The sequence below is a fragment of the Carex rostrata genome, chromosome 22 (genome assembly GCF_964058835.1).
Source record: "Carex rostrata chromosome 22, lpCarRost1.2, whole genome shotgun sequence".
Lineage (NCBI taxonomy): Eukaryota > Viridiplantae > Streptophyta > Magnoliopsida > Poales > Cyperaceae > Carex > Carex rostrata.
The window spans coordinates 2,129,475-2,152,611 of NC_135939.1; positions in this window are offsets into that span (position 1 = coordinate 2,129,475).

Genomic DNA, 23,137 nt, shown 5'->3' on the forward strand with positions numbered 1-23,137 from the left:
GAGACTTGATGATTCATACTTTAAATTAACTCTCATTTTACCTATGGATACAACTTATTGGAATCAGGCAGGTCTTCTGATGATACTTTCGGACACAAGCACTCAGGAAAGGGGAAGCCCCATGGGGGATTCAGACGAGGACGCTTTTCTTGGTTTAGAGGGGCCGGACCTTTCTAACTATTTGCGTGATAAGGTCGAGAATGGCTATTGATGGTCTCCTCATTGATTCTCCTGATGACGTTTTTCTTTTTTTTATGAGTGTTGTGGTTCGAAGTGTTTCGTATTAATTGCTCTAGTTGACTTAGTTGTTTTTAGTTGTATTTTGCCTTAGATGTTTCTATTTTCAGTTTAGTTGTTATTGGTTTTGTATATTTTGAATTTTGTAAGGACTTGGACGTTTTATAATGAAACCAGGTGGTATCCCCACTTTTAAAAAAAAAAATATATATATCACAAATTTGACAACCCTTTAGCATTATATTATGTACGAAATAGTCAACGAAAAAATAATACATTTTTTTTTTCTTTTAGCTATTTTTTATTTTAACAGATTTAGTGTCAATAATATTACATAACATTGGTGGCCAATTTTCCCAGAATTAATAGGCTTCCGATTCTGGGAAAAAATTCCCACATGCATTTGACAGTGGATGTGTCAAAACTCAAAAAGTTTAATTTCTAAGTCTATAAATTCAAAATGTTATTTTTTATGGAAAACGTAGAGAAACCTAAAAACTAAATCCTCTTTTACTGAGCACATATAGTTTTGTTTGAAAATATATATGTTCTTTATTTGGAACAGGTTTATCTTAACGGTAAGGGCCTGTTCGGTGCGCTACTGTGCGTGTGGAAAAAAAAAATTCACTCAAACTGAATTTTTTTTTTCCCACGAACACAGTAAAAATCAGTTCAATTACCATGCCCATTCCCTAGCCCATTTAAAGAACAGGCCCTAACTCTCTGGTAAGGCTAGAGGAATGTACATTTTCTTTGCTTTGCTATATATATATATATATGATTCTTCATGCAAAATAAATAAATAGAATCATACTTATATTTTTTTTATGATTTTACCCCAGCTCCATGGAGATTTGGGGTTCACTGTCCATACTCTGCTGTCCACGTAAGCTATGAAATCGTTAGCTCTCACTTTCGATTTTTTTGTGCTAATAAATTAATTAGTTAACTGTTAAGCTTCTCATATAAGTTTCATATATAGAGAGGAAAGCAGAATACTTTGTTCAAATAAAATAATGAATGTGAGCATTGTGCATATATTACCATAAACTTTACATTTTATTTCTTATGCCATGTTCCACTTATGAGGTTGAAGTTGCAAACAATCCGGCCATTTTTATTAATATCCCTAAAAAAATTCAAAATTTTACAAATGCCCCTATCCCCAATTTTTTTTTAAATATGCCCTGACCGCATGGGCTTCGGGCGGCCCAAATATCATGTGAGGCGCCACAGGGCCGGGCGGCCCATACCACAAGTGAGGCGCCACCCCCTGGGGCGCCCCATTAGGCCTGTGAGGCGCCACCCCCCCAGGCGCCCCATATGTAGTATGAACCCATTCGTTTTCTGCCTCTGTCACTTCCCGATTTGAGAACTTCCCTCGAGGCGAGAAGCTGAATGAATAGGTATTTTTTTAATTATAATAATTAGTCATTACTGTTGCAAATTTACTGTTGCAAGTACTGTAGCGTACTGTACATTTACTGTTGCAAGTACTGTAGCGTACCGTACATTTACTGTAGAAATTTACTGTTGCACGCACTGTAGCGTACTATACATTTACTGTACATTCACTGTAGCGTACCGTAAATTTTTTTTTTTTAATGTAGTTTGTTAAAGAAGAGATGTTAGTTGCACTGTATGTCGGCGGCAAGCTAGAAAGGGATGAAGATGGCGTGCATTACACGAAAGAAGTCGCATTTGGCTTCGAGATTAATGAAAATACTACATTTGAGGAATTGAAGCAGCTAATATACTAAAAGACATCTGTAAACCCCAACAGGTATGAAATAGAATTGGCTACACGGATTGACAACTCACGTGGGGGGGTAGACCTTACTTTGTTAAGTTTCCAATAACAGATGCCAATTTGTGGAGAGTTGTGTATACTCAATTTGTAGCTTGTGGGGTCCCGGTAATGGACATATATTCGAAGAGGGTTCCCCGAACGAGGGCTGGACCTTCAAGTTCGGCTGGGGCTGGACCTTCAGGTTATGACAATTTGGGTTATGATAACCAGGGGTACCATCAGCACTCCCCTTATGACCACCAGGAGTACCACCAGCAATCCCCTTATGACAACCAGGGATATCACCAGCACTCCCCTTATGACAGCCAGAGGTATCACAGCCCCGGTTATGACAACCAGGGGTACCACAACTCTCCAGAAAATACTGAAGAGTTACCACTACCACCCAGACAGACACCCATAATCCCTAGATTTCCAACTATGCCAGAGTCAGGACCGGTACCAGAGCAGAAAAATTCCCGATTAGAGGTCGGGGGAATAAGCATTCGGTTGCCACATTCAACGACACCACAGCTTTCGAAGAGGCAGACATTAGTTTCTTTGGTCCTCGTGTTGAATACAACAAAGAACTTGCCGCAGGGCAAGTTTATACCAACATAGACGAACTTGTAAAGAAAATAAATGAGACTCATGTTCACGGCAACTGGAAATGTATAATACACAAAAGGGACCGAACAAGGTTAGTTGTGCTTTGTACAACTCACCCGCGCTGCGAGTTTCGCCTTTTTGCAACCCCTGCGGGTTTAGGGGAAGCATGGATGATTAAGAAGTGTGAACCACCTCATACATGCAAGTCTGCGTCCACAAGGACAGACCATGCGCAGTTGACGGCATCATTAATTGCCGATGCAATTGAGGAGGACATTAAGTTGGATCCATCGATGAGCATCAAGGCGGTGGCTATGACCGTCAGACACAAATACAAATATGTAATCCCAAAATACAACAGGCTGTGGAGAGGTCGTGAACTTGCGGTTTGCAGGATATTCGGTAGTTGGAATGACTCATATGGCTATCTGGCACCATTGCTCCAGGCCATGGCAAGTACAAATGTCGGCACCGTATATGAGCGATGGCATGGCCCTTTTTTTGATAAAGACGGTGTACTAATAGAGGGAGCTAAACAATTTAAGGGCATAGCATGAGCTTTTGGTGCTTGTATCCAAGCTGTGCCATACATCATACCTGTTATCAGCATTGATGCATGCTTCATGTCTGGCCGTTACGAGGGGAGGCTACTCATAGCATGCGCATATGATGCTGAGAACCAGCTGTTGCCTTTGGCGTTTGCAATTGTTCATAAAGAGGACGGCGAGAACTGGGGATTCTTTATGCAGTTTTTAAGAAGACGGGTGATTGGGGAAGGGAAGTTTTTCTGTGTGATATCAGACCAGCACAAAGGAATAAAATATGTTTTTGATCGTGAAGATTACGGTTGGTCAACACGTACTGGCCAGTGTGTGCACAGGTTGTGTATGCAACACGTTGCGGATAACCTTTCCAAGGCAACCGGGGGTGACACGTGGGTTACTGATACATTTAAATGGAATTGCAGAAAGAAAAAGCTGAGAAGGGTGGTAGAGATGACTAGCAGTTTTGCAAAGGTACATGTATTTCAATTGTTTACATATATTATTGTACTTTAAGAAAACAAAAAAATTTTACTACAATTGTTTACTTACATTATTCTATTTCCTTATTTTCTATGTAGTACATGCCAAAGGCAAATCTCTACTTAATGAAGGTGGGCAAAAATAATCCCTGAGATGTCAACGAAGATCCAGCATACGAGAAAATATATCAATCCCGGGATGGAGGTTGGCGTTGGGGAATTATGACCACCAACGGATTCGAGTCGCTGAATGCAGTATTCAAGCAGAGCCGGATGTTGCCTGTGGCTGCAGTTGTAGAGGACACATTCTACAAGTTAAATGCCTGGTTTCAGGAACGGCGTGCTAAGGCCGCAGAATTAATAAGGATGAACCAGTCATTTTCAACAAGGGTGGAGGAGAAACTAAGACGACACAGAGACAAAGGTGCAACTATGATCGTGATCCCGATGGGTAATGATGGAACAGAATTCGAAGTGCAAAATCCAAATGAGTACGTTCCTACCAGCCGTAAACCAGACGGCACTATGGCGTTTGTCAAGAGGGCTTGCAAGTATGTGGTTAAATTCAGAGATGCCAAGGCGGTAACCTGTACATGCCAAGGACCCCAGCTAAGTCACATACTCTGCAGTCACGTGATGGCGGTATGCCGAGTGAGGAACTACTGTGAGGATCACTATGTTGCTGACATGTACCATACCGATTACCTTGCTTCCATTTGGAGTGGATCTTTCCATTCTTATCCTGATCAGCATGAGTGGCCTGCATATGTCGGAGATAGAATATTATCTTCATAAGGATGGATAAGAAAGGGAAGGAGGAGACACAAGCGTATTGTAATGACCATGGACGAGATGGGTGGTAAGCGACCGTCGGGAAATCGGGCTCGCCGTTCTGTTTCCGACAGGCGCAGGGCAGGTACGTAGAATTGTACAAAATTTATTTATGCTTTAATTATATTACTAACTGAATTGCATTGTTACATTTAGATGCAATAAACGAACACAATGAAAGAGAAAATGCCAGAGTTGTTGTTGAAGCAACCGGTAGAACACAACCCCCTCCTCATGTAAGCCAATCATCTAGTACCCAAGCCTCTACAAGTAATGCCGCACCTGCCACTGGTACCAGAAGAACTAGTCGTTTGTTAGGTTTATTCAGACGTGGTGGCAGATAAACTTACTATTTTGCTTATGCGAATTGATTTATTTGGTATATGTGTATGTGTATGTGTGTGTGTGTGTATATGTCTATGTGTATGTGTATGTGTATGTGTATGTGTATGTGTATGTGTATGTGTGTATGTGAGTTTTTTTGTATGTGTATGTGTATATATGTATGTGTATGTGTATGTGTGTATGTATATGTATATGTATATGTATATGTATATGTATATGTATATGTATATGTATATGTATATGTATATGTATGTGTATGTGTGTATGTGTGTATGTGTATGTGAGTTTTTTTGTATGTGTATGTGTATATATGTATGTGTATGTGTATGTGTATATATGTATGTGTATGTGTATGTGAGTTTTTTTGTATGTGTATGTGTGTATGTATATGTGTATGTGTATGTGTATGTGAGTTTTTTTGTATGTGTATGTGTATATATGTATGTGTATGTGTATATGTATATGTATATGTATATGTATATGTATATGTATGTGTATGTGAATTTTTTTTGTATGTGTATGTGTATGTGTGTATGTGTATGTGAGTTTTTTTGTATGTGTATGTGTATATATGTATGTGTATGTGTGTATGTGTGTGTGTGTGTGTGTATGTGTATGTGTATGTGTATGTGTGTATATTATACATATAGTTCACCAAAAAAAAAAAAAAATATAAAAAATCAAAGTTATAAAAATTTACGACATCACTCTGTAAATATATTTTTTTGGCATACGCATATTATGTATATGTATATGTGTATATGTGTATATTATACATATATTATAAAAATCATAATAAAGGCCAAGTCCTTATTAGTGTTATATTTAGATTTGTGATATCCAACTGACAAATAAAATCAAAGTTCACCAAATAAATAAAAATAAAAAAATTAAAGTTATAAAAATTTACGACATCACTTCGTAAATATATCAAATATTTTATTTTTTGGCACACTCTAAATAAGAAAACTTTTTTTCACAAAATTATTCAAATCAAAATACTAACATCTCAAAAAAAAAAAAATATATATCATGGGGCGCCCCAGGGGGTGGCGCCTCACTTGTGTTATGGGCTGCCCGGCCCTGTGGCGCCTCACATGATATTTGGGCCCCCCGAAGCCCAAGCGGTCAGGGCATATTTAAAAAAAAATTGAGAACAGGGGTATTTGTAAAATTTTGAATTTTTTAGGGATATTAATAAAAATGGCCACAAACAATCACAAGAAAATAATATATATATAACATGGTATCTTTTACCAAGTCATGCGTTCAAATCTCTAGCCTTTATATATACATATTAGAGGAAGCAAGCATAACTTCACAATTAATTAAATTACCAATTTCTTTTCCATGTAATAATTATTGGGAAGCAAATCTGCTGCGATTCCAATTTCAACCCTTCATTTATTACAGTGTGGAAATTTTAAAAAGAGATAGTTTTGGTGCACGAATTTCAAAATATATAAAAGGCTGAGATTAGAATCTCAGAGACCCTACGATCCTGTAGGATCGCAGCAAATTTATTTCCTAATTATTGAGTCTACATAACCACCGCGCTGATCATCTCAGTATCTGAAAAACATAGAAAGGGGTTCCTTTTTCTGAGCTGTTGACAGGCAATTTGAAAGAGCACAAGCAACCAAGCATGGTCGAATGTACTTCTCGTCATGCAAAAACACATCCAAAAAAATATGCAGTGCCAAAAAATTGTGGAAGAAAAAGGAAAAGCTGCAGCTGCAGCAATAAAAAAACTACAAATAGATTGTGCCAGAGACGAGAGATTTAGCCTACAATAGGAAATTTGATTTAAATATTTACGATAGGAAATTAAGAGTACGGTAACAAGACATAGGTTAAAATCTGAGGAACGTTTCATGTCGGGCACGTGGCAAATTGTGAATGGAAGAGATAAAGTCCGATATTGAATGACTGCTACACATTGGGCCGACAAGGGCCCACTTTCTTCTGGCAAATGGGTAGCATGTAGGCCCAATCCTCTCCAATATAAATATCACCTCCTTTACATCTCATTTTCAAACAATCAATTTTCAGAGTTGCTTTTCCCTCCTCATCTCTCTCTTTCTCAAATTAAACAAATCACTTAGTTCTACTTTTGTTGGTTCATATAATGACTATCACAAGTTCAAGGATCACTGAGGCAGAGATCAATGAGCTCATCTCTAAGCTACATGCTCTTCTTCCCGAGGCACGCCGTAGCACTCGTCGTGTAAGACCATCAATAAACTTCTTGTTAATTTACTACCTAGAAAAATACTAAAAAAGAAAATATTGCAACAAGGTTTTAAAATATTTGTTTTCTTAGGCGTTTTTTATTCCCTTACATTACCTGAAAATATTGATCAACTGTATTTTCGGCTCAATTAACATATAAGCAATAGTAGATGAGCAAATATCTGTAGCTCATAATTACTCATTCTCTCACCAAATTTGATGCATAGGATATATTTATATTGGGGCTGGTGATTAACTTATTCATGCAATTTGCAAATGTAGGCATCTGCAGCAAATCTTCTGAAAGAAACATGTAGCTACATAAAGAGCCTCCACAGAGAAGTCGATGACCTCAGCGATCGGCTCTCTTTCTTAATTACTAATATGGATGTAACTAGCAGCCAGGCTGAGATAATCAGGAGTTTGCTACGCTGATTGAAATGAGATAATATATTATATATTATTTTGATATGCGGCATTGCGTACGTAGGTTTAGGTCTCTAGCTAGATGATCAGGTTCTGTGTCCGCTTCCAAGCGTGATTTACTGTCACTTGTTAGCATCTGCTATTCAATATTGATATTTTATGTCATTTAATCCTTTGCGTGAATTCTGTGGACACCTTGTTAGAATGTATCAGCAATTAGCAAATAATTAGTTATTGGCCTTCTTTTAATTATTTGTACACAGAGCTCGTTATATTCGGTTTTGTTCATATGATTAAATATTTAAATTTGACTTGGATAAGCAGAGATGGCCTTGACTATTATGAGTTACTGTTTATACCAGCAGAGAATTAGCAAGTTAGATGTCACAAATGAATATGTAATACAACATAAAAAAGAATGATTTCTCTGTGTCATACATTGCAAATGGGCTTCTACATAACACTATGTACAAGACCTACCATAGTGACAAATGAATTATTCGGATTCGGTTCAGCGGGATCAAAAATTCGTGATTCGGGTATAATTCGGGAATGATTTGGAATTATCTGGATCAGAAATCTCAGTCCTGCAAGGGAGAAAAAAAATAAAAAACCAAAAAAATAATTGTTCTTGGAAAAATTCAGGAAAAATTTGTGAATAATTCGTAAAATTCGGGAAAAGTTCATAAAAATCGGGAATTATTCGGGTTTAATTCGGTCAACCGAATAATTTGGTGTTCGGTTCGGCATCACCCCAAAAAAGAATTAAACGGGTATAATTCGGATATCTTGTCACTATGGGACCTACAAATGAAATGTCAACACGCTGCTGTACCACCTTCTACCTAGACAAGTACAGCCTGTTCCTCCCAAATTTAACACATTAATTAATTATTATGTTGCCAATTACTCATGAATAGAAGCTGCTGCTGCTGCTTGCATGCAAGTTGCAAAAAGTTTTGCTACCTAGCTATATATATATGTTGCAACTTGCCACAAGCTACAGATTCAACTTATTCTAAAATAGTTTTATAATAGTTTTTAGAACTTATTATTCAGGAATAGTTATCCGAAGTTCAGTTCAGAAGTTCATCACAAGAATGTCATTTCAAATGTTGAACTGAACATACATGTCCTTATTGTTCCCTATATATACATGTCATGTTCCCTATATAAAATAACTAAGCGTGTAATCGATCGAGTTGCATGACTACATTAGGCAAACTGACTGGTAACACTGCATACTGGGCCCCGCATCACAACCCTCATTAGGTTTTATGTCTTGCCATTGCATGGGCCAATGCCAGAACCAGACATGCATTAAATGGGCTGGATACTGATAGAACATGTTTGACATAGTGTATATATATATATATATAGGACTTGGCTATGGTGCTATGGGTAGCTAAGATGCCTCCCGTGCTACGGCTCAATATTCGACTTTTCAAAATCCTAACGGCCGATCCGAACCATTCATCTTGTTCTCCATATTAATATGTGCTTGGAGATCAAATTTTATATTTTATGGAAATTTTTTACTATTTTTTTGGATTTATTGAAAATCGCTGTTTTTCAGACAAATCTGGACCATAAAAAACAGCGATATTCAATAAATCTAAAAAAATAGTAAAAAATTTCCAAAAAATGTAAAATTTGGTCTCCAAGCACATATTAATATGGAAAACAAGATGAACGGTTCGGATCGACCGTTAAAATTTTGAAAAGTCGAATATTGAGCCGTAGCACGGGAGGCCTCTTAGCTACCCATAGCATATTAGCCAAATCCTATATATATATATATATATATATATATAATATTCTTAACGACTGGTATGACAGATCGAAGACCTCGGTGAAACTATAATATAACCAACCGTCATGAAATTAAACAACATGAGCTGTTTGAGACACATACTATACACTATCCATTAAGACAGTTGAGATAGATTGATAAAAATGCAGGGGAGATTTACATCCATAGTGATTAATTTGTAACGATGCCAATATTTCATTTCTTCAATTTTCAAGGACCAGTTCAATTCAAACATAATTTCAATAACTATTTGTTCTTGAAAAACCTAAAAGTTCAATATATATATTTTTTTCGTTGGTAAAATTGAGAGACTAAAAGAGCATCTACATCCCTCCCTCCCTCGTATTATATGAGTTTCTAATGTGGCAGTTTATAATCCAGTTTCAGAAATGTGATAGAGTTTTTTTTATTAAGAAACTATGCATAAAAGTTTCTTATAAAAAACTATGAGTGAGTCTATGGTACTATGCATATTACGATTTGTTACCATGCTACGGCTCTATATTTGAGTTTTCAAATCCTAACGGTCGATCTTAACCGTTCATCTTGTTCTCTATATTAATATGTGTTTGGAGACCAAATTTTACATTTTTTGAATTTTTTTTACTATTTTTTTAGATTTATTGAAAATCACTGTTTTTGGATGGTCCAGAATTTTCAGATCAAGTGATTTTCTAAATATCTAAAAAAATAGTAAAAATTTTTCAAAAAAATGTAAAATTTGGTCTCCAAACACATATTAATATGGAGAACAAGATGAATGGTTCGGATCGACCGTTAGAATTTGAAAACTCGAATATAGAGCCGTAGCACGGTAACAACCCGTGATATGCATAGTACCATAGACTCACTATTTATAAACTCCATGTTGATTAAATGATTGATTCAAATTATTTCACTTTTTTTAATTTATTGTTGACGTGGCTTAATAGAAATTCTAAAATTAAGTTTGGAGATGTGAGAGTTAAAAGAAATTTTAATTTCTGAAAAGTAATTAATAGATATTTAGAAATTTATTTGAGTTACCGTAGGGTGTAGATGCTCTAATGGTTGAATATTCTCACTCCAATAATGTGGCCTTGCAATTGCTTATTGGGCCATGGCTTCTCTCCATCCGGAAGCCCACCTACTCCTAACTTTTTATTTGTTTTTATTTGTTCTTTTTGGAATGGAGATGACCATTATAATTTGCTGAAATTGTGTTGGTTTCAATAGTCAGCCTTTCAAGTTTCAATATATTATTCGTAAAACTGCGAATTTTATTTTGAAATTGAATTTTGATAAGTGTAAAATTAAGGGTAAATTATGTAGTATGTAATCCTTAAACAAGTTTAAATTTTGTATACTTTGAGACAAAAATACCCGAAATTTTTATTTATACCATATTCTAAAAAAAAAACCACATTTTCTTTGAAATTTCAAAAATATCAGGGTCGACAATTCAATATGCAGCCCCATTTTCTGTGCAGATTGAATTAGAGCTGCTGGTATTTTTCGAATTCTCCAATTTTAGTGTTTTGATTTTTTTTTTTGAAATAGTATTAATAAAAATTTCGGCAAAAATACTGAACAACATGGGCATTCTGTGAGTGACGGGGGAATTTATATGAAAACACTTTCGCACAATTGGTAGCATTCCTACAAAAAATAAAAAAAATAATAGTCAATTATACGAGCAGTGAACCACGTAAAACATAATATTTTGGTTTGATATGTTTCATCCATCGTATGATTAAATTCTGGAATAAGAACATATTATTGTTTTAAAGGAAACTTTCATTGTATTTTGGATTTATATTTTTCCAAAGCCAAAATAATACAGAATTTTCGAAAAAGTAATAAATATTTTTATATTATTGAAAAAATGGCAATTTTTTATGTCATAGAAGAAACTGCACAAATGCGCGGCTCGAAATTCTCTAAGAAACTGACATTATACCTAAGCAACTACAGATCTGCTATAGTTTCTTAGAATTATTGCATGCAATTCAACACTTTAATTTTCCGCGTTTTAACATTTATATTTTAATTTCGAAAGTAGATAAAAAAAATATAACAAAAATAAATTAATTTGTTGACAATTAATTTAGACTTTAAATTAATTTGTTGACAACTATAAATTTTTTAATCGAGATAAATTAATTTAAAGTTCGAAGAAATTTAACAAAAATAGAAATAAAAATTCAAACATTAAACATGTACAATTTTTACAAGATTATCTATGAAAAAAAAAACTTTTGACAAGATATACATGTATTATTTTTCATGAGAAATTCCAATTTTTTTTATTAAGATCCTTGTAAAAAGATCTATATTCATTATTAGATGCAGCCCCCAACGATGATTTTCGGACAAAAATAAAGTCATCTGAAGCTTGAAAAATATCGTTAAAATTTCTATCTTCTATATTTTTGGGAATTAATTTCAGAATTACATTGGGAACTTTGAAATTAAATTCGGATATTAATTTGGAAATTGAAGATAAAAGGTAAGGAATCATATTGAAGATGTGATATTTTTTTGCGGGTGGTATTATTTCTGACTATATGTAGCGTTGGGAAACGCTACGATTAAGATTTTCAACTTATGACAATGACTAGAGTGGGAAAAATGGCACGGCGGAGCTAGCTTCGTCACGGAATAGTACGATTATAGTACATGTGACTGTTCTGTGCTGTAATTCGCGTGTTCCGTGCCGTGATCAGTTTTTTAAAATTTGACACAACACAGCACGTAACGTGAAAGATCCAATCACGACACGACACGTAATCACGCAAGTCATGTGTAATTAGAACCATTAGGTCTTAATCAAATTATGAATTCTGAATAAACTACCTTAAATTATAAAAAAAAAACAGTTAAACGTGAAAAATATAATCAGTTATATTTGAATACGACGCGCAAGTCACGGCGTAACTCACGTGCCATGACCACCCCTCGACATTTTAATTACGGCACGGCACATGTCACGACACTGCACAACACAAAACCAAAATCATGACGTATTAATCACGGAACGACACGGCATATACGTTTTTTTTAACTCTAACAATGACGATGACGGGTGGGTAACGAACTAGATTGCCACCACACGTCTGTCTTTCATCTTCTTTGAATCTGTCAATCTGACTATAACATGACGGTTGCACCAAGGTTTTCCAAACCAACTAAAATTCTAAATAACAGCTATAGCATGCTATAATATTTTTAGACTATAAAAATTATGATAATGCTATAGTATTTTTAGACTATAAAAATTATGACATTATCAGTAGAATAAATTCTACGTTATTTCACATTATATAAACGTAGCGTTATTTTTTTAGTCATTCCGTCACGACGCGATAAATATTATTTAAATCTTTAAAATCAACAACTAACAAACCATTAAAGTGTACTTTCGGAAAACATAAATAAATAAAAAATGTAACTCATGTAGACAAGTCCATTGAAGTGTGCCTTCGGAAAACATAAATAAACAAAAAATAGAAAATGTAAGTACGGAGTCAAACATCCAAATTATGAGATTCATTTATCATATAAGAGTTAATTTTATAGCATCAGTAGCATTTTACTCTAAATTATATAAAAAAAGTCATATATGTATATATAATTTTAATAAATAGAAATCAATTGACCTCATTCAATCTTTGTTCATCAGCGGATGTAAAATAGATGAAGACATGAATTTCATATTTTAAAAAAACTCATGTTTTATATATTACACCATATAGAAGCACAAAGTATTAAAAAAGAAAAAGAAAAAAAAAGGACCGCTATGTAACTATGTACAAGGATGTAAAACATATGAGCACGGATAATATGACGTCAGAAGTCAGATCAAACTCTATAATAAAACATTGACGCAAATGTCTTTAATTTTGAGCACAATATCTAGCACTTGGATCCGTACGAAAGATTTGTTTCAAGGAAAATTATTGAAAGCAAATCCGGATCAACTCAGGCCTTTGGATCTAACTAAGTTCTAACAGTTGGTCCATTGCCAAGAGGCGAAGATCTAACCGCCGATCGCGCGCAAGAGATATCGCCAAAATGAGATTTGAGATCGGAATCTCCTTTCTCTTTACATCCCGATCGCTCGCTCATCCCCTCCTCAACCCATACCTCTTCTTGTAATAATTTGAGCACCTGAATATGAACCAATTTCTTCTCGGCAATGCTTCTCTCCATCGATCCTAATTCCATGACGATTTCCTTCTCGTTTCTTTCTTTTTTTGTGAATTTGTGATCGAATGAGATCGGCGTGGCGTCTGGAGTGTTGTTGGATATATATATATATAAAAAAGCGGGAAGATTCGAGAAGTATATATAAAAGCGGGAAGATTCGAGAAGTAATCAAGGCAGTTGAGACGCGTGAATCGATGAAGTTTGTTGTCGTCATGCCACGTGGACGGTGATTGGATACGGTCAAAGTTCGTTTTGGATAGAAATACGTAAGATGAGATTTTGTGCCACGTAGGTCAGCATAATCATCCAGATCATTTTTTTTGGCTTGGACGCGGCGTACTATTTGTTACTTTGTTTGGAAAGCTTTGAATTTTAGCTTGTACTGTTCATCAATGTGATTCTGATATTTTTGGAGCTATTAAAAGCGTGCTGGACTCGTATCAAGCACAACGTGTTCGAGAGACGTGATGTGTCGTTCAAGCATGGATCGGACAGCCGATGTGCGTGTTATGTTTGTTCCAAGTGCCAACACGTGTCATGATAGATTTTCATATATATTTTTTGTTATAAAATCATCAAAAAATAGTATAAAATTAGAAACATAATGAAACACATATTGATTTTTTAGAATATTAGTGTAAAGAATTTCTACGTTTTTCTATTTATTCCTGGTTTTTCAGAACTACTTCTACAAAAATTAAAAATATTAGAAATATTAGAATAAAACTAAAGACTTGTAGAGCATTTAATTAGGGGTTTAATTTGGTATAGATAATATCTGATCCATATTTGAAAATTAGATGTGGATATCCGATATATGAATGTTCATGTGGATATGAATACTGATATGGTTTTACGTTTCAATTATCTGTATCCGAATAATAGATATATATCATATGTTTTAATATATATTTTTTATGTTATTTTATTCAATATGCATCTATATCTGCATCCGGTCAATATCAAATTTGTGTTCGTATTTGGAAAATTAAAAAATATATGAATATAGTTTTACCACTATATGATTTGTATCCGCTTCATTTTCATCCCTGAGGGCATTTTATTTGATATTTAAAAAATACGTTTATTTTATAAAATAGTTCAAAAATAAATAACCAAAAATGTTCCACCAACAGACCAACTAACAAGAATTTATGTTGCATGATTTTTTTCAATTGATTTTTCTTTTCTTTTTTGCTTTTTATAAAAAATAAATAACCATACGTATATTACATTTGTATTTTTTTAAAGTGAATAAGGAAAGCTTTTATATATAAACTTCGAAATAAATTGGGTCAAAGTTTACATATTCGTCATTATTTACAGATTTTTAATTGAATATTTCGTAAATGGTGCCTATTATAATTACAAACACATACTGCAAAGATGAATATTAAAATATTCAAGAAACTCTCTTTCTTCATATACAAGATGAATATTAAAATATTCAACAAACTCTCTTTTTTTATATACAAGATAAGATAATTTCAATTTAGACAAGCAACATGTCTACCTCTATGTGATATCTCTGAAAGTGCAAACTATCACCAAAATTTGTTATAATTAATTTATTTTTATATAGACAATTAACTCTTTCTCTAAAATTAAAATTAATAAACACTAAAAAAAATTAATATGTTTTTTTCATCTGTAGCTTGAATTGAAGACATCACTATGCCTAGCTAACAATGGCTCGTCCCTTTCAGAGACCTTTGTCAATAAACCTTCTCTATGTTGATGCCAAAATTTACATATCCGACCTCTGCTATGTAATATTTTCTGATAGTTTTACTTGAGATGTTGCCTTATAATTTGGAGCAAGTTGAAAATGACACTGGCGGGGATGTTGCTCCATCTAGTTTAGGTAGTTACTTCCTCTCTATTTATTACATTTTTTTTCAATTTTATGAAAATATATTTCATAATTTCTTTGGAGAACAGTGAGTCTTAAATGATTTTAAAATTAACAAATATTATTATGCATATATATTCTAATATGGTTGTTATGGTGTTTTTTATGATAAATTATTTTTTAATACATATGTTTTCAAATTAAAATTACTTTTTTGGTTTTTCTCCAACATCTCAATATCTCTACTATTCATATTATTCGGAGTTCTAACATAAATTCTACCTAATTTATTGACAAAAAAATATATTAAAAACATATATTTTGAGCGCCATATTTGTTATAATGTGAGACAGCCATATTTGTCATATTGTTTTTAGAACATTATATTTTTTAGACATAACTATCTTAAAAATAAATGATCATCGATCTTTAAATATGAAGCTGTCATTCATGAATACATGCTATTGCATTACAATAACGTGATACTTTTCATTTTACAAAGAGTACAAGACCAATTTGTATGAAATGAAAAAGAGAGAACTAAATAGCTTAGACTAGAGTAGTGTTCGAATTGATATTGTTGACTGTCTAAAATGTAAAAAACATGATGAAAAAAGATTCATATTATATTACCCTGAATCATCTTCAAAATACAGTTCCATGCATTAGTATCTACAAGTCAATGCTCTGTATATATCGGTTAAAATTATAATTTAGTTGCAAAATAAAAATAGTTAGAATAATCAAATCAAGAATAGTTGTTGTTTGTCTTATTAGAGTAGCTCTTGATTTTGAAATTAGAGCTAAATGAACCGGGATGTGTTTGTAAATTTAATATTCGAATTGTCTTTTGAATCTCGTTTCTAAAGAATAATATATATTGAGTGATGCTTCTATGGACCTAAGGACTTATTTGTAAAATAAATATATCTTTATTTTCAAAGTTCAAACAGTCGATCTGAACCGTTCATCTTGTTCTCCATATTAATATGTGCTTGGAGACCAAATTTTATATTTTTCTGATTTTTTTTACTATTTATTAAGATGGGTACAAAAAATATCAAATTCAGACCATTGAATTTTGTACCCATCTTAATAAATAGTAAAACAATTCAGAAAAATGTAAAATTTGGTCTCCAACCACATATTAATATGGCGAACAAGATGAACGGTTCAAATCGACTGTTGAAACTTTGAAAATAAAAATATATTCATTTTACAAATAGGTCCTTATGTCCATAGAAGCCTTTGCCATATATATTTTTGTAAAAAAAAAATGCAATCATGATTTTAAAATAGAATCTTACATTCAAATCAATTTTGAATGTAAATATCTAATTACTTTTAGAACCAGAAAATTTATAAAATAAGAACAACACGATTAACAGCATAAAAAATTGGAAACATTTCATCCATACTCCTCAAAAACATCAAAATTACATTTTCCTCTAAAGTTCATATTTATCTTTCTAAATTGCAGAAACTTACATATTTACACATCTTATTGTCTTTTCTATTAAAAATTATTTTAAATTCATAAAATATCTATTTCACTCTTTGTTAAAAAAATAAAAAATATGCATTATGTTTCAGAAAAATACCGGTCTTCTAATTGAGCGGTTTTTAAGACAAACGGGTAATGTCTCTTGTGACGCTTACACAAGTGACATTCAAATGCATGCTTGTGTAAGAGACAAAAGTAGAGAAATTAATCATTTGTTTTTAGAAACTGATTAGTTAAGACTTATATTTTTTCGAAACATGTTACATATTTTTTTTTCTTTTTTTCAATAAATAGTAAAATAGAAATTATATAAATTTAAATGAGTTTTAATAAAAAAGATAGCAAAATTGTGTATTTGAAATTAGAAAGGTAAATATGATTTGCACGAATTTGCCTGAGCTTTATTGTGCGACATGTCTTACTTCAATGAAAATAGCACGTCACAGTATGTGATTTATCACGTGGTCAATTTTTTTCAACACTATTTATTTATTTAAATTTTTTTTGTGATATTTTCAACATTTTTTATTTTAATTTTTATAAATTTATTTAAAATCTGAAGAAATAAAATTAAAAATTATCAAGCACATCACATATGTGTGATTATAAAATGATGAACCATTCACGTCATCCAGATCATGTGGCTTGAACGCTTGGTGGAAGCGTATTCTCTGCGGAGCTGTGCGAAGTTTTTAATCTGGTCCGTTCGTTTCGGATCGGACGGACCAGATCAGATCTTGCAATTTTTTAGAATACTTTTTTTTTTCAATTCGGGTAAGATCTGATCTGATCCGTTCGATCTGAAACGAACGGACCAGATTAAAAGCTCCGCAGGAATTGTCTCCACAAAGGATACGCTTCCATGCTTGGTTGGGTTAGAAAGGTACAAATTGTATACAAAACTATTTCATACTAATTGTACACAAGGTTATTTCACACTGTAAATAACCTCGCGTACATACTCACAATTAGAATATTAAAACTAATAAAAATTCAATAAAAAAAAAAAAAAAAAAACTAATAAAAATTAAAAAGTAAAAAAAAAATATGTTATGCTCTTTGTCAAGCATGTTGTTAGAGTGACGTGTCGTGTCGTTCCAACATAAAATGGGCAGTCAACATGTTAACACACGCTGTGCATGCACCAATACGTGTAACATGTTATATTATTAATATATTCTTTTCATAAAATTTAGCAGAAACTTATCAGAAAATTTAAAACATGTAATGAAATTAAAAATTTGACAATATTACGTGTAAATAATTTCTATATATATTTTTCTTCTTCTGATTTTTCCATCGTTTTATCTTTTTTTTTTTATTTCTAAAAGAAATAATAAATATATTTGAGATATTACACTAAAACAAAAGGTTTATGAGATATCAGCTTGAAAAAATTCTTATAATTTTTTTTTTCTATTGCTTTCCTACTTGTTTTAAACTTTTCCGAACTTTTTGAAGGATATCCAATCGAATCGGAAATTTTTTATCCATAAAAATTGTAAAGAAATAAAAAAGAGTGTCTTGTTTCTATCAAATTCAGTAAGATTGAATTTATTGAATTCGATCCATTTATTTTCTTTTAAACTGCGGCAGAGGAAAAAAGAAAAATTTATAGATTGGACTTAATGATTCCGATTCATAAATGGATTGATTTTCTGGGACACAAAACCCTCTGTAACCATTGATTTTCTATGGATACAGAGGGTTTTGTGCCGCAAAAAATCAATCACTTTGTAGATCGGAATCACTGTTCATGATCTATAAATTTTTTAATTGATTTTCTGCGACACCAAACCATCTGTATCCTACAGCGGATTTTGTACCACAAATAATTAATTTTTTTATGAATTGAGTATTTGAGTCTGATCCATAACTTTTTTTACTTTTGCAAATTTTCTTTATTGATTAAAAAAAAAATCAATAAATCAGATTCAATTAATCAGATCTTACTATGATCAAAACAAGACGCTCTTTCTATTTCTGTACTTCCGAATTTTATAATTTATATGATAAAAATTTCCAACCGAGTCTATCATATTCAAAATCCATTGTCTAATAAGACAAATAAATGGGATAAGAGTTTATCGTACCCTATTGTGTTGTGCCAGGATTTTACACAAAACGTGTCTTACCAATATGCACCCACAAAATCGAAACAATTGAAGTGCCAGGCTGCCAGCCTCCATGCTATGTTAATGGATTTAAATCAGCTGAAATCCCATATGCATGAACAGTAACTCTGAAATTTGTTAAATTCCGAATCCAACTGTTAAACTGTTTTGAGATGCGTGCACAGAAAGTCAGCTGTTCTGAGATGCATGCACAGAAAAAGTTGGACGGCTAGATTTGGTATTTCAGAAATTTCAGAGTTACTGTTCATGCATTTGGATTTCAGCTGATTTGACCAAAAGATCATGCTGTCGCGCTGGTACACTACTAAGCGTGCCATAGAAAAATTCCATTAGGATGCTAATTTTACAATTGGCGTCCCTAATTTTTTTTTTTTTTGGCAAGCTGAAGCACGCAGGCAATTGGCGTTCCTAATTACAATCGAAGGGAAGCTTAATTCTGGGGTGTTAATTTTATTGAAATATGTACGACATTCATTCCTGCTATAAATCCAATTAGATTGATTGTTTTTGAACAAAAAATAAACTCGTATTATTAACACAAGTGTTGGTGTATGATAAACTCCATAAGAGGGTAGAGGAGGGGAGGGGAGGAGAGAGGTAATCGGATTCAATTTACTTGCTAAAGAACATTAAATTGGAGAGGAGGTGAACTCTATATGCAAACTATTCGAATTTTGTAATCTCTAAATTGAAATATAGAGGGTTAACGGTTTACATTGCTTTCTCTTCTTCTCTCATTCCTCCTCCATTCTGAAACACACCCTTATTTGCATTCTCTACTTTCACTCGTTGTACAACTTCAATATTTAAAATAAAATGCACTTGATAATAACTGTATCTTACATATCTTATGTTAATATGAATTAAAATTTTGAAAGTTATCTTTTTACCTATTCAACGAAATATTTAATTGTTTTTTTATAGCCATAGAGAAAATGCCAGGTATGAATAGTTATTAATATTTTTTTAATTGTGGGAACTTTGAAAGTTTGGTACAAGTATAGAATCTCATGGCAGTACTTTCAATTTATGATTGGTGATTTATAGCAAAATTTCATTTTTTTTTTTGTATTTTCTAATTTATATTAAGATTTTAATAGATGATTTTCTTTATATGGTAATTCAGTAATATGTGAGTTTTATATATATATGTGAATAGCTTTCGCATTGAAAACTTAATATGTTGATCAAAGTTCAATTTATTTTTTAGGAATTATACCATTTTTATTTGTTTTTTTTTCATATTATATATAAACACAAGGGAGGGCAATGAAAAGGTACGAAGGTTATGTAATTGGAACAAGGATATTTTTGTCAAAAAATATAAAAGAAAGGGGGAATTTCACGTATACCACTCAAAAACTTCAATATTACGTATTTCCCCCTCTAAACTTCAAAAACTCACATATTTACCTATTTTATTGTCTTTTATATTAAAACACATTCTAAATTTATAAAATACCTATTTTACCCTTTTATTAAAAAACATAAATCTGATTCCAATTTGAATATGAAGGTTTCTCTATCGTCTGAATTGCTTTAAGATCCGTGCGCGCTAGTCAGCAAGAATCTTGAAGCGAACATGCACGAATATTGAAGCAACGTGCACAGATCTTAATGCGATGCTAGAGGATAAAACTGCTTTGAGATCCATGTGTTGGGTTTTCGATGGTTCAAACCCATTGATTTAGCTTAAGGTGCGAAAAGAGTAAAACAAAAATTTTTTACATCTACCTTAAGCTACGGATTAAATGAATCAAGAAGATCCATTTAATCCTATTTACAGATCTACTCCATAATTGATTTTCTAAAGCTTTAAATCTATTTACCAATTAAATAGATTAATATAACAATTTATACCTTGTTTCCAAATCACAGTTGGAATGCAGACCGAGCAAGAAGAGCTACACCAGGGAAGGAATCGACTCGGAGTATCACACGTGTGATACCTCTATCGGTTATCCACCAGGACTAACCGGAAAACGGTTTATTTCTTCTGCCAGAAATACCGTAAACCGCAGAATTCTGCAGAAACACTATTTACCAAAAAAGGGACAGATTAAATATATTTAAGACTCCAAGTTATTCCGTTTCACTTAAAAAGCAAAACAAGAAATACCGCAGAGTTTGCAAAAATATATTTTTCCGAATCTCGTAATAACCGAAATCAGGGAAGAGAGGAAAAACCGATTAACGAAGTAATCAGATTAACACGTGAATTAGTAAGTTTTCTCTCTACCCTCACCCCTCTATTTATAGTGTTTTGAGGAGGTTCGCAAAAGACCGAAATACCCCTCAAAACAAATCTATTTACCAAAAACCCTTGACACCTCATCCTTTAATATGTGAAAAGACCAAAATACCCCTTCCACACTCTTCTCCATGCTTCTACACCCTAAGGTGTCATGCAAGGTGGCATAGGTGTGAAATGATCATTTTGTCCTTGGCCCATTAAGGCATGAATAGTAAAAGGCTTTGATTTTGGGCTTTTAATTTTAATTAAGGCTTTGATTATTTTGGGCTTTTAAACCCATAATTCAAATCCATAATTAACAAATTAAAATTCAAATCAAATATATATAATTGTCATATACAATTATATTTCTTTTCGGTTGTTGTTCGGTAACTTTTATACAACGTAACGTGTACGTTTATAAATTAACCGTTGTTTCTGCTTGTCATTCTAAATGACATTTATAATTTAATTATATCACGTATAATTAATTATAACCATCTTAATATTAATTATAATCAATTTATAATTAATCAGTAAGATTCTCCGAGTAGCTCCTATATGGTGTGACCCAATAGGATCTGTGTTATATTGGTAAACAGAGTTAAAACTGTTTTAACTTCTATAATCATGAGTGGTATCTGGCAACACATCATGACCATCCAATTACACAAATGATGCTGTACTGTACAATATCACGATCCAGTAAACTATTTACTTGTGTCTGTTCTTCTGTCTCATAGCTATCAGATCAGTTTCAAGGTAGATGTGTGTCATCCTTGCTAACTGAATCTTTTCTTGATCTTGAGTAGATTATCAAATATAATTACTCTTGTAATTATACCGCATGCAGATAATCTAACTCTACCAAGGGGCCTAGTGATGCTATAGCTCGTATAGAGATACGAGGGACAAATAGTATTCTTGGCAGACTATCACTTCCTCAGCTAAGCTATACATATGGAAATGCTACCGTTATGACTGCTTTTTACGGACAGCGGTGGATAACAATCACACATACACATTTCTCAGTGGGAACGATAAATACCTCATACTGTAGAACGTGACACTGAATGAAAACATAAATGACACGATCACAATTCTATTTAATGTCTCATTCGGGGTCTGTCAAATACCATGTTCCTAGAACATGTATCTATGTGATTAAAATGACATCTCGTGTCAAGTGGTTTGTAAAACTTAACCATATTTTAATCCACATACTAACCTTATAGCGGTAATTAGTGTTCCTGCTAATTACCTTGGTCAGTGACCTTTTAAGAGTATATATCATCTATATTATGGAGTTTCACAATTTCAGTCATGAACTCGAAATGATCCATAAATGCAATAATACTCAAGGCAACAAAATGATATAAACATTCAATTCATGAACAAAGCTTTATGATAATTTATTGTATTATTGACTTATAGATTATTACAAACTAACACCATGCACTCTAGATTAGCACGAATCTTGAAGCGAACACACAATAATCTTATTGCGATGAGTGCAGATCGGACGGTAGAGGAACCCTTCAGATTCAAATTTGATTTTGATGAAGTGTTTTATACTTTTAATGAAGGGTAAAATAGGTATTTTATAAATTTAGAATGAGTTTTAATATAAAAGACAATAAAATAGGTAAATATGTGAGTTTTTAAAGTCTAGAGGGGGAAAACGTAATTTCAAAATTTAGAGAGAAAATACGTAATTTTGAAGTTTTTGAGGGGTATACGTGAAATTCCCCCTAAAAGAAAAATATTTTGTCTGGCATTTGATATATTTTTAAAAAAAATAGTCTAATGTTTATGTGGATATCTTTTTGGAGGGTTTTATTAATTTTCAATTTTGAAGTAACTAGTGTGTAAAATTTCAAATTTATAGACATTGTTTATCTAAAAGCTAAAAATTGAAA